The 9,057-nt window shown below is 40.3% G+C and overlaps 1 pseudogene; it reads left to right on the top strand.

Moving 5' to 3' along the window:
- Positions 1-4,003: 4,003 nt before the first annotated feature.
- On the top strand, positions 4,004-4,681 carry LOC136140932 (anaphase-promoting complex subunit 13 pseudogene; annotated as a pseudogene).
- The last annotated feature ends 4,376 nt before the right edge of the window (positions 4,682-9,057 follow it).

Raw genomic sequence — 9,057 nt, 5'->3', positions numbered from 1 at the left:
AGTACAGATAGAACAAAAATAAACCTACCCACCTATGGCCAATTAATCTACAACACAGGAGGGAAGAATATACAATGGAAAAAAAGACAGTCTTCAAAAAGTGGTGCTGTCATACAGAGTGAAGTAAGCCAGAAAGAGAAAAACAAATACTGTATGCTAACACATATATATGGAATCTAAAAAAAAAAAAAAAAAAAAAGGTCATGAAGAACGTAGGGGCAAGACAGAAATAAAGATGCAGACCTACTAGAGAATGGACTTGAGGATATGGGGAGGGGGAAGGGTAAGCTGTGACAAAGCGAGAGAGAGGCATGGACATATATACACTACCAAATGTAAAATAGATAGCTAGTGGGAAGCAGCCACATAGCACAGGAAGATCAGCTCAGTGCCTTGTGACCACCTAGAGGGGTGGGATAGGGAGGGTGGGAGGGAGGGAGATGCAAGAGGGAAAAGATATGAGGATATATGTATACTGATTCACTTTGTTATAAAGCAGAAACTAACAAACCACTGTAAAGCAATTATACTCCAATAAAAATGTTTCTTAAAAAGTGGTGCTGGGAAAACTGGACAGCTATATGTAAAAAAATGAAATTAGAACATTCTAACACCATACACAAAAATAAACTCAAAATGGATTAAAGAACTAAATGTAAGACCTAATATTATAAAACTCCTAGAGGAAAATATAGGGAGGACACTCTTTGACATAAATTGCAGCAATATCTTTCTGGATCCATCTCCTGGACTAATGAAAATAAAAGCAAAAATAAACAAATGGGACCTAATGAAACTTAAAAGCTTTTGCACAGCAAAGAAAACCATAAACAAAAAGACAACCTGTGGAATGGGAGAAAATATTTGCAAATGAAGCAACTGACAAGAAATTAATCTCTGAAATATACAAATAGTTCATATAACTCACTATCAAAACAAACAATCCAATCAAAAAACGGGCAAAAGATCTAAATAGACATTTCTCCAAAGAAGACATACAGATGGCCAAAAAGCACATGAAAAGATGCTCAACATTGCTAATTATTACAGAAATGCAAATCAAAACTATAATGAGGTATCACCTCACACCAATCAGAATGGTTGGACTTCCCTGGTGGCGCAGTGGTTGAGAGTCCCCCTGCCAATGCAGGGGACGCGGATTCGTGCCCCAGTCCAGGAAGACCCCACATGCCGTGGAGCGGCTGGGCCCGTGAGCCATGGCCGCTGAGCCTGCGCGTCTGGAGCCTGTGCTCCGCAACGAGAGAGGCCACAGCAGTGAGAGGCCCACGTACCAAAAAAAAAAAAAAAAAATCAGAATGGTCATCATCAAAAAGTCTACAAATAATAAACATTGGAGACGATGTGGAAAAAACAGAACCCTCCTACACTGTTTGGTGGGAATGTAAATTGGTGCAGCCACTGTGGAAAATAGTATGGAGACTCCTTGAAAAACCAAATATAGAACTACCATATGATCCAGCAATCCCATTCCTGGGCATATATCCAGAGAAAATCATAATTCGAAAAGATACATGCACCCCAATGCTCATTGCAGCCATTATTTACAATAGCCAAGATATGCAAGCAGCCTAAATGTCTATCAACAGATGAATGGATAAATAAGTGAATATATATATATATATATATATATGTATGTATGTAATGGAATACTACTCAGCCATGAAAGAGAATGAAATAATGCCATTTACAGCAACATTGTTGGACCTAGAAATTAACACACTATGTGAAGTAAGTCAGACAGAGAAAGACAAATATCATATGATATCACTTATCTGTGTAATCTAAAAAAATGATACAAACAGATTTCCCTGGCGGTCCAGTGGTTAAGACTCCTCACTCCCAATGCAGGGGGCACGGGTTCGATCCCTGGTGGGGGAAGATCCTGCATGATGCATGGCGTGGCAAAAAAATGGAATGGAATGAAAAGGAATGAAATCTTATTTACAAAACAGAAACAGACTCACAGACATAGAAAACAAACTTATGGTTACCAAAGGGGAAAGGCAGGGGGAAGGATAAATTAGGAATTTGGGAGTAACAAATACACACTATTATATATAAAATAGATAAACAACAAGGACTTACTGTATAGCACAGGGAACTATACTCAATATTTTATAATTACCTATATGGGAAAATCATCTGAAAAAGAACATACATATCTATCTCTGAATTACTTTGCTGTACACCTGAAACTAACACAACATTGTAAATTAACTATACCTCAATTTAAAAATTAAAATAAAAAATGAGGGCTTCCCTGGTGGCGCAGTGGTTGAGAGTCCGCCTGCCGATGCAGGGGACACGGGTTCGTGCCCCGGTCTGGGAAGATCCCACATGCCGCGGAGCGGCTGGGCCCGTGAGCCATGGCCGCTGAGCCTGGGCGTCCGGAGCCTGTCCTCCGCAAAGGGAGAGGCCACGACAGTGAGAGGCCCGCGTACCGCAAAAAAAATAAATAAATAAAAAAAAAATAATAAAAATAAAAAAAATAAAAAATGATAATATAAATTCAGCAATAAATAGATGTTAAATTAAGACTATTTCTATAACTGCTCACCAAGACAAAATAAAACAAATATTGCTCATTAACCAAGAAGAGAAATAAATTAAGTCATTAATGCAATAGAGGTAATAATTAAAAGACACAGACATAATTTTATTGGCAGGAGACACATGGGAGATTCAAATTTGAATTCAACACCACACTATCTTAAGAATACTGAATTAAAAATTATCATTTACATTCATGAAATATAGGTAAAAACAAAAATGCAATTTAACTTCAGGGAACCTATCATAGAAAAAAAAGAAAATTGTTATGAAATTGCTAAACAAGAATAAGACAAATTTTATCCCCCCAGTTCTGAATATAATATACATGTACTATTAAAAAACAATCCTTCTAAATAAGTATATTTTCAACTGTGACAGGGCACCCATTAAAGCAACCATTTTGAGTCACTGGTATGTGTTGCAAGGCAGGAGAATTTCATGGAAAATGCATTACAATCATTTATTAAAAGTCTTTAATGAAAAATTTGAATGAATTATTATTTAAATGACAGTAGAGAAATTTATATTATTAATATATTGTTGCTATACATACACAATATCAAGTCTGTAAACCATTCTTTAGAAAAAAATAAAACCTTATTTATAAATAAAAGAACATGAAAGTTGTAAAATATGCAAAGAATCACTGATACATAAAATAAACTGTTGTGATTAAATTATACCATGATTCTCACACATTGAGAAAAGCAAATGAAAAACCTGACTACTTTTTGCTTGAAGTGAACCAAACATTTTCATAAATATGGATACCTACTAATTATCTAACTCACTTCTTTCCAAACATGTTTTTATTTGAGCTTGTTATATTAGATCTTTTGAATGTAAAATCATATATGATTTTGACATAGAACTAATCAGAAAGTGAAAAAATAGGATACAGTACCCATAAGCTTCATACTAAATAAGAGAAACTTATTTAATTTCTTAATAACTATGATATTATAACAATTGAGACTTTAAAATATGGTGGGCAATGTTACAAGTGCCCCTATGGCATTAATATATTTAAGAATCCTATAAGTTAATAGGTATACTAAATTAAAGAATTGGGGCAAATACACTTAAAATGTCTAATGTTCGTTCAAAGTAAAAGAAAATTGGGAAGAGCTAGATCACGCAAGTCCTCACAGGCCAGGAGGAAGATTTTGGCTCTCATTGTGAATGTGAGGGAAAAATCACTGGAGCTGAAGAATACATGGAAGATTGTATAACTGATTCACTTTGTTATACAGCAGAAACTAACACACCATTGTAAAGCAATTATACTCCAATAAAGATGTTTAAAAAAAAAAAAAGAATGGGGCAGGACATGTCCCTCTTTTACAGAAACAGAAATAAACCTAGGGGCGGAAAAAGGCGTTCCAGCTTTGCTACTGTAACTACACGTTTATAGAGCTCCAAAACAGAGATGGATAAAACTACCCTGCCCCGGGGAACATACGCACTGCCTGTCTGGGAATACCCTGTGATGGGCAATATCTGGCAAGATCAAAGCTGCAGGAGAACGGACAATCAGGTACAGAGAGATGGAAGGATCTTGGATTTGATTGACGATGCTAGGTGAGAAGACAAGCTGCCTTATGAGGATGTTGCAATACCACTGAATGAGCTTCCTGAACCTGGACAGGACAACGGCGGCACCACAGAATCTGTTAAAGAACAAGAAACGAAGTGGACTGGGACTTCCCTGGTGGCACAGCGGTTAAAAATCTGCCTGCCAATGCAGGGGACACGGGTTCGATCCCTGGTCCAGGAAGATCCCACATGCCACGTAGCAACTAAGCCTGTGTGCCCCAACTACTGAGTCCGCATGCCACAAATACTGAAGCCCGTGTGCCACGAGCCCCAACTACTGAAACCCCCGTGCCACGAGCCCATGCTCCGCAACAAGAGAAGCCACCGCAATGAGAAGCCCGCGCACCACAACGAAGAGTAGCCTCTGCTCGCCGCAACTAGAGAAAGCCTGCGTGCAGCAATGAAGACCCAACGCAGACAAAAATAAATTAAAAAAATTTTTTAAAGAAATGAAGTGGACTGACTTGGCCTTACAGTACTCCATGAGAACGTTCCCCCCATAGGAAACTGACACCTGGTTCATTGTTCATCGACAGACTTTTTTTAAATACACAGATACAAAATGTTTCCTTTCAGTCTCTTAATTTGAATCTTTTAGTGGTAGATCAATGCGCAAAAATGTACAACTAATTTTGTGGCCGCAAAATGCAATGTGAAAATAACCAGAATGAGAAGCTGATTGTGATTTCTTGGGAATGCAGAATATCTGGCCCTTTAAACCTAAAGTTCTTCACTGACTAGCTTGTGTTTGAACATGATTCATTAAACATTTGCCTTTAACTCTGATTTTGCTTTACTGTCAGAGTTTAACACTTCCCAACTACTTATATGTGTCCTGTGACACAGGTGATTGAAGATATGAGAGGGAAAGGCAAAAAACGACGAAGCCAGACATGAGAATTAACTTCTCATATACCAGCATTCTGAGAGTCATCTGAGTGGGTGTGTGTGGAGTCTGTAGATGTAATGGACATACAGATAGCCCATTCACTGACTACTGGGATTCCTAAGATTCTCCGTGGTATTTTCAAACTTTGGATAAATTTACACATTAAAAGCTGTCTTGGGGCTTCCCTGGTGGCGCAGTGGTTGAGAGTCCGCCTGCCGATGTAGGGGACACGGGTTCGTGCCCTGGTCCGGGAAGATCCCACATGCCGCGGAGCGGCTGGGCCCATGGGCCATGGCCGCTGAGACTGCGCGGCCGGAGCCTGCGCATCCGGAGCCTGTGCTCCACAACGGGAGAGGCCACAACAGTGAGAGGCCCGCGTACCACACACACACAAAAAAAAAAGCTGTCTTGGCAGTTAACCTCTGCTCTCCCTACAACTTCCTTTGGTGCCACTGGAAAGGTGAGATGGACCACTAGTTTTACCCAGTAACAGGATTTCTTATTTTCTCAAAGCCCTTTCAGATATAACTGAAGCACCATGGAGTCAGTATTTAGTTACACATTTGTGAAAGAACTTGTATTTTGGAAAATGCATTGATGGACATTTATCTCCTAGAATTATTTGTCTCTTTTATGTGGTATCTCTCTTGTTCTCTCCCCAGATTATAAACTCTGCGGGAAGAGGCCCTGGCTTTTACTCCTGTATCCCTCATTGAAAAACTGGAGGGCTTCCCTGGTGGCGCAGTTGTTGAGAATATGCCTGCCAAGGCAGGGGACACGGGTTCGAGCCCTGGTCTGGGAAGATCCCACATGCCTCGGAGCAACTAGGCCCGTGAGCCACAACTACTGAGCCTGCGCGTCTGGAGCTTGTGCTCCACAACAAGAGAGGCCGCTACAGTGAGAGGCCCGCGCACCGCGATGAAGAGTGGCCCCCGCTCGCCACAACTAGAGAAAGCCCTTGCATGGAAACGAAGTCCCAACACAGCCAAAAATTAAAAAAGAAAAAGAAAAACTGGAAACATTGAATAATTGAAATCTCTAAAAAAAATAAATAAAATAAACAAGAAGAAAAGAAAAATGAAAAAAAAGAAATAAGCCTAGGCTTCTCAAAAATAATTCTAGTGAAGCAGATCTTTCCAAACCATATTTTTAAGTCTGGCTTCCTCTGTGATCTTTGGACCTCTCACCTGCATCATCTACTTCATTCAGTCACACCTAGCCCAGCGATTCTCCTTTTACTCCAAAAGGGGGCCATTAGGGCCATATGTTCATTAGAAAAATAAACATAATTAGGAGTTTGGGCTTAACATATACACACTACTTATATATAAAATAGATAATGGGGCTTCTCCAGTGGTGCAGTGGTTAAGAATCCACCTGCCAATGCAAGGGACTTGGGTTCGAGCCCTGCTCCAGGAAGATCTCACATGCCACGGAGCAACTAAGCCTGTGCACCACAACTACTGAGCCTGCGCTCTGCAGCCTGTAAGCCACAACTACAGAGCCCGCATGCCACAGCTACTGAAGCCCACGTGCCTACAGCCCACGCTCTGCAACAAGAGAAGCCACTGCAAAGAGAAGCCCGTGCACTGCAACGAAGAGTAGCCCTCGCTCGCCGCAGCTAGAGAAAAGCCTGTGTGCGGCAACGAAGACCCAATGCAGCCAATAAAATAAATCAAATAAATTTTTTTTTAAAAAAAGATAAAATAGGGGCTTCCCTGGTGGCGCAGTGGTTGACAGTCCGCCTGCCAATGCAGGGGACAGGGTTCGTGCCCCGGTCTGGGAAGATCCCACATGCCGCGGAGCGGCTGGGCCCGTGAGCCATGGCCGCTGAGCCTGCGCGTCCGGAGCCTGTGCTCCGCAACGGGAGAGGCCACAACAGTGAGAGGCCCGCGTACCGCAAAAAAAAATAAATAAATAAATAAATAAATAAATAAAATAGATAACCAACAAGGACCTACTGCATAGGACTGGAAACTATACTCAATATTTGTAATAACCTATAAGGGAAAACAATCTGAAAAATATATATATGTATGTAAAATTGAATCACTTTGGTGTACACCTGAAACAAACACAACATTGTAAATCAACTGTACCTCAATTAAAAGAAAAAGACATAAGTTTTGCTAGAGATCCTCCATATTCCAATCCAGTATTGTGCCCAGGTGAGAAGAGAAGGCATTGTAAAATGTTAAAATATTCTAGAGATTGATTCCCCAAATACTGTTTTTTGAAAGCACCTTTACTATACCAAGCAACAGTTAAAAATCATATACTGAGATTCTGTCCAAGTACAAATAAATCAAAAATAAGGGATGAAAATCTGTTTTTAAGATGCAGACAGGACTTCCCTGGTGGCGCGGTGGTTAAGAATCCACCTGCCAATGCAGGACACACGGGTTTGAGCCCTGGTCCAGGAAGATCCCGCATGCTGTGAAGCAACTAAGCCCGTGTGCCACAACTACTGAGTATGTTCTCTGGAGCCTGCGAGCCACAACTACTGAGCCTGTACGCCACAACTACTGAAGCCTGCATGCCTAGAGCCTGTGGTCCGCAACAAGAGAAGCCACTGCAATGAGAAGCCCGCACACCACAATGAAGAGTAGCCCCCACTCACCGCAACTAGAGAAAGCCCCTGCGCAGCAACGAAGACCCAACGCAGCCAAAAATCAATATAAAATAATAAATTTTTTTAAAAACGCAGACAGCAATATTTATCCATCTATTTATTTGCTGCACCGTGATGCATGTGGGGTCTTAGTTCCCCGAGCAGGGATTGAACCCGTGCCCCCTGCAGTGGAAGTGTGGCGTCTTAACCACTGGACTGCCAGGGAAGTCCCGGGCAGCACTATTTTATACCACTGAAAATTTATAGAATTACCATTAATCTAGAGCGAAAGATGCTGATTACCTCAAGAAAGAGGAAGGTTAGAATCATGATGAATCATCATGAAGGCTTTCTGTCTATACCCACAAACTCCCATTTTTTCCTTGAAAGCAGGGATCTGAAACTCTACTGTAGGAAGCAGAAGATTCCAGGAGACATTCTACAAATGAAGGAACCAAAACCCTGTGGGTGAATAAAGAATTCTGGAAGGAAGCTATCCTCACCCAAGGAGACCAGGTTCCTACAGTTCTCTAACATCACATCCCTGTACAACTCCGCTGGAGGGAGTACAGGCATTCCCACTCATCCTGAGAAAATTCTATGGTCACATCTCTGAATGTCAACAGGCCCTAAAATAAAAAGTGCATTTGTTGAGTCACAACAGGAAAGAGTTCATAATTTGGCCCAAGAGTATTAAAAGAAGCGGTTTGATTTAGGAGAGTATCTTGAATTATCCAATAAAATAATTTTCACACAGTAATATTCTCTATTGTATTTCTAACTCCAAGAAAAGATGACATATGATCCACAAAACCACTATAGGGACTATAACTATCTGGAAGAGAAATTATAAAATGATGGCATCAACACAGGCATATGCATTTCTGAGTGTTGTACTTTTATTATACAGGATAAATTCTGTATATTTCTCAGTAAATATACATGATGAGTCAGAAGTAAAACTTTCCAATTTTAATGTTTAAACAAGCAAACTGGAGATACTGTTAAAATGCAGAATCTGATCCAGGAATTCTGGGGTGGGGCCTGAGTTCCACATTTTTAACAAGTTCATTTTTCACTAGTGATGCCAGTGTCTCTGGTCCATGTACCACACATTTTGATAACAGAAAGGTAGAACAGCAAGGTAAGAATTTATAGTTAATCTTGAACTGAAAGTGTTTTATGGATTTTACAGGTCTAATAGAATAGTAAGCACACCAGCAACAACCCTTTGTGAATATTTACTATATACTTTCTAGTTTGTTTTTTTACGTAGCATTGAATGCACCACATAACTAGTTTAAGAAACATGCCATTACTGTTCCTCTTTGCTTCAGCAGATTTGTCAACCATTCAGTAAATGTTAGAGCCTGGGTTTTACTCCAGT

Source organism: Phocoena phocoena, chromosome 20 (genome assembly GCF_963924675.1).
Source record: "Phocoena phocoena chromosome 20, mPhoPho1.1, whole genome shotgun sequence".
Taxonomy (NCBI): domain Eukaryota; kingdom Metazoa; phylum Chordata; class Mammalia; order Artiodactyla; family Phocoenidae; genus Phocoena; species Phocoena phocoena.
The sequence above is the reverse complement of the archived record's forward strand: the minus strand, read 5'-3'. Positions and strand labels throughout refer to the sequence as shown.